Raw genomic sequence first — 5,113 nt, forward strand, 5'->3', positions numbered from 1 at the left:
AAAAAAGACACACACACACACACACACACACACACACACACACACACACACACACACACACACACACACACACGGTGGATTTCATGGGGTTGTCTCTTCACATGACAAATGTATTATTAAACTACTGCATGCTTCATGCCAGTATGGTTAATAGATTGTTGTCTCCATTTGCGTTATAAACCTCATTTTACAAGTGTTTGTAATACAGGATATGCACACACACATCATCATCACCACCTGGACACATGACATACAAAGTCACAACCTCAACATTTTGACACACTTCTTTGTAAAAAGAAATGCAAAAGTAAAAAGGTAAAAATATGCACCAGTTCAGGGTACTTTTTGTGCTCTGCACTAAAAAGAAAATGTTATAGAATATGAGGCACATTACTTAAAAAATAGAATGGCTAAAATTACTAATGTGTGAAACATAATCTATATTTATCCATTTTAAAACCCTAGTGGTTATATAGAGAGTAAGGGCTCTGAAGAATTCATAGCTTCATAGGCTTTGTAACTTTCCTAATGAAAGCACAGAGGGTTTGCTTAGAGTTTATTTGGAGCAGGACTGGGCCCCGTGCCTACTCAATAAATAAATAAATTTTGAAATATTTAAAATTATATTGGTATAAAACAGTAAAAGAAAGCAACTACTCCAATCCCTTTAATCTACTCACTTCCAAAAGTATTCTAATAATAACATTAGTTTTAAAAAGTTCTCTCTCTCTAAAATAAGCTGGGAGATGTTTAGGGTCTAATTTAAACTGACTACATCAAGAAAATCCTATATTTTCATACTGAGTTATCTGCATGATTAAGAGGCAAAGGACTGTCCACATTAGCCACCATATTGCAAAACACAATGTACCTTTCTGCACCCCTATTAGGAGTGGTGTGAAGTACTCATAGGTCAGGGATGAAATAGCTCTGAGAACTGCAGCTGGTTCTGTTGGTTACCTGTTTTTGACATGCATATATCTGAATATAATTTGGCCAATGGTATAAATACTCTGTTTTTTTAAAGTGCTAGCTCATATAATACTAGCTAAAGGCATTTGAAATAAGCTTTGTTTCTTTTCACTGATTTAAGGAATAGGAGAAGGGACCACTGTCAAATCTTTTTTTATCCTGGACCCCCTGGACTGCTTTTCTTTCTATTTTTGATTAAGTCTTGGCCAACAGTTAAGAACAATGAGGCAATCCGAGTGAATTGAAGAGTTTTACTCACCAAACAGGAAGGGCATGTTTGTGCCCTAAGACTCATGCTTCCCAATTTTCTACCACTATTCCAGTTAGAAAATAAAATTTCACTTTATAACCATTTATTCCTATTCTCTAAGCCTATAAGTAAAATTTAGGATAAACAACAAGGTTGGGAGAGGAAAGAATACTACAGTATAGTGGGAGAGAAAAAAATACAACAGTATAGCTAACTAGCATGGTAACTGGGGGAAAAAAACCCTCATAACCCCAGTACAATATAGTTGAAAAGCTTATTTTCATCTCTTTCAGGCCTAACAAAGGGGAGAGAATAAAAATAATTCTCTTGTTTGCCTTCTTTCACCTACCAGAGGCAGTGTGGAGGCACAGGGCTCTTGCATGGATGGATGGTCCCCTGTGGCAGGACCACACATGGGTATGGGCTCATACTATTTTCATGAAGAATAAACCATGACTTCTCAGTGCAACAAGGAGATGGCATATCTGAGTAAAACTCCCAGTGAACATTTCTCCTGACTCCTTTCATGTAGTCTTGCAACTTTCTAACCTTAGGAGGCACAAATTTGTCCACGGAGTTGGGTGTACTCAAGTCTCCTCACACCTAAATGGCCACCAAATGGACAAAGATGGCATAAAGCCCCAATCCCATCCTGGGTGGTGGGTAGGAACATCAGTACCATCAGGAGACTCTGCATGCATAAAACTATGAAAACTTAGACTTAGCACAGCAGCTACAAGGGAGCTGTGGTAACAGAAACTCAAGAGGGGAGGGAATGGAGAGCTGTGCAGGAAAGGTAGTAAGCATGGGGGCTGACTTGATTTTTACAGGTGAAGCCGGAGATGGCTTAAAACACATCTCCAGTTTTGCTGATCCAGCCTCCACCCACTTCTTCCACTGTGAACCTGAGATCATTCTGAGAGGAGTTTATTGGGATGGAGAGTGGAACACTAATGGTGTCACAGAGATGAACAAGTCCCACTTCTATCCAGTGGGTGGAGAGATTGCACATTGGCCCAACTTCCGTATCTGAATCCTGGAGAAAATCAGATTATATGCACTGACAAGTGCTGGATGAATAAATACTGTAGAACAACTTTCTTTGAATATTAATTTTGAATTGTAAATTAATTTGTATGTGCCTTTTAGGTTTGCTTTCTACCCAATAGCAAGTGAACTTAAAGGAATATTCACTGATGCAGCAAATCTTAAGGAAATACTGCAGAATATTCACTGAAAGAAAATTCTTAATGTTTAATTATGAGTATTCACACTGGCAACTCAATACTTCCTATGAAGGAAGAGAAACATAACATATGGCCTATATGTCTGTGGGAATGTGCCATCTTCTCAGGAATAAGAAAAGGGAAACTAGAGGAAAGCATAACATAAATTCACAGTATTTGCAGTATTTACCAGTTGAAAAAGGGGGGGAGAGAATAGCCAAATACAAAATAATCATTTTAGGACTCCAACTATACTGTATCTCTGTGCCAGATTTAAAGGGGCATTTCTAAAGTAGGTATGTCAAAGAAGATTCCTACAAATTCTTTAGGGAAATTCAACAGTGTATTTCACTACTGTTTCACAGTGTCCATGTAAAAGAGATCACATCTGAATATCAAATAATCTCAGTAAACTGCTCATGGAGTAATTGAAGCCAAGAATTACTAATAAAAGTTATTTGGTGAATAATTTTGAATAATGAATACATTTGAGAAAATCGCAATCTGTTCACAAACAGTTCATGAAAAAAACAAGGTGAATTATTCATTATAAATTATTTGACCAGTTCTCATGATGAAATTGTAAATCTACCTTCCTACAGATGGATACATTCATTTGTTCAATGGTTCTAAGATCTTGATGCTGCAAATGAATCCATATAAGAGGACTGGTACAATAAGGCAGTGTTCCACAGACTGTACTTAATAATGAGATGCAGCTCTTGAGCTTAAACTGTTTAGTAGCTGAAAGTGAGGTAAGTATTATTTTTAATTATTATTTAATTATTTAATAAAAGATGATTTATTGTGCTGTTTAATTTTTTTAATAAAAACAAGTGTTTGCTATTATATTCCAAAGTGCACTGTCTGCTACTTCTAAAGTCTCGAAGAGCTTGAAACAGTGAATTTGCTACCTGAGTCCATTTCCACTGAGGAAGGGAATGATACAGCTTGTAGACCTAAATCTGCTCAAGACTACTTACGGTATATGTAGAGTGCTTCGTGAGCCATCTTTCAGAAGCTGGTGACACTCTCGACTTTTAAAGATGTTTAAGAACGTGTCTAATTCTGCTCACACTAAAATAAAACTTTCATGGAACTCAAAAGAAGCAGAATCAGGGACCCAAGTTTTAAATTATTACAATATATATTAATAAAGAATTCTGAGTATAGTTGCTGTTGCTGAATCCATTTCAAACTGTTCTGGCACCCCATTTTAAAACTTCATTCAAATATATAATCCATAGATAGACAGCTAGTAACAGGTAAATAACTTATTTGAATGAAGTTTTAAAATGAGGTGCGAGAACAGTTTATGTATATATAAAATTGATTTTCAATATACATATATTTAAAATTCATATATTAATATTATTTTAGTGTACATGATTAATTGACAGTATTTGAAATTAGAAAGGCCAGTCAGTTAGCCATGTTCATTGTATAGGTTTCACCAAAAATAAGAATGTTTTGAAGGAACAATAGTAAACAAAGCAAAGAGAAATCAAATTATAAAATCATTAGTAGTTACGTATTTTATCCAATATACTTTCAGTCACTTGGCATATAAGTTGTGGAAAGATGAAACTTCCAGTCAAGGGAATTGGACTGGATTTCACATCAGTGTAAAATGTTTTCCAAGTCTCACTTTTTGAAAAAGTTTTAAAATATCTCATTGTAAGTGTAGTGGTTGGCATTTTTTAAATGTGCTCAGCTGTTACTTTAATATATACAAACACCCCATCACAATTTTTGCTGATGTCAGTATGACACTTGATGTTTCTTTATTTCTGAAATGTCAGTTAATTCCTTAAAAAGAGTATGCTGTATGCAAGAAAATTTTCTATTTAAATAGTAATTGGAAGTGGTGCCCACTGATGTGTTGTTGAAATCCTGTGCTTACACTGTCTCAAAAAACATTTACAGGGAGATTTTTTAATCTATAGGCATGAAATTATAAATATTTTCATTAACCATAATGTATTTGTAATATAAATCTGAAACAAGTCGAAAGATCTGCTAGCAATATCTCGGTTAGGTATTGCATAATTATGCATATATTTCTCATTTTCACATGCACACACACACATAAATAGATAATTGATTGAAGTTTTCAGACAGTTAGAAAATGTTTTCTATTTTTCATATAAATAAGTATCAGTAGAAATTATATGTATGATTTAGCTACATGGCTCACAATTATGCCACTCATGCAATTAAATCTCATCTCTGCGAATTTATTCCTTTTGAATGATGACAAAAGTTTTCTTATTTTTAAAGTTGTTCCATTTTTATCTGGTTTCATTGTTTCATTTTTTAATCTTGGCTGTACCAAAATATAACATTTTCTGTTTTTCTTTGTCTTATTCTTTATTAATAAGGACAGTTACATAAAAATTGGATCCATGGGCTTTTTAGACTGATTTATTGTTTCTACTTACTCTGAATCCTTTATAGGGTATTATAATCATTCCACAGAGAACAGCTGTGACATCATAACGGCGGATATCAATATATAAAACACAATTCAGTTATAAAACAAAACAATAGTCAACCACCACTCTTATTAAAACTGTGTAAATAGGAGGAATGTCACTAGAATCCACCATCTATGGGGGAAGCTAGAGGCTGTGAGTGGCTTTACCACCTCTCTGCTCCTTCCGTC

This window comes from Gavialis gangeticus, unplaced genomic scaffold (assembly GCF_001723915.1).
Source record: "Gavialis gangeticus isolate Ggan-Ray unplaced genomic scaffold, GavGan_comp1, whole genome shotgun sequence".
Taxonomy (NCBI): domain Eukaryota; kingdom Metazoa; phylum Chordata; order Crocodylia; family Gavialidae; genus Gavialis; species Gavialis gangeticus.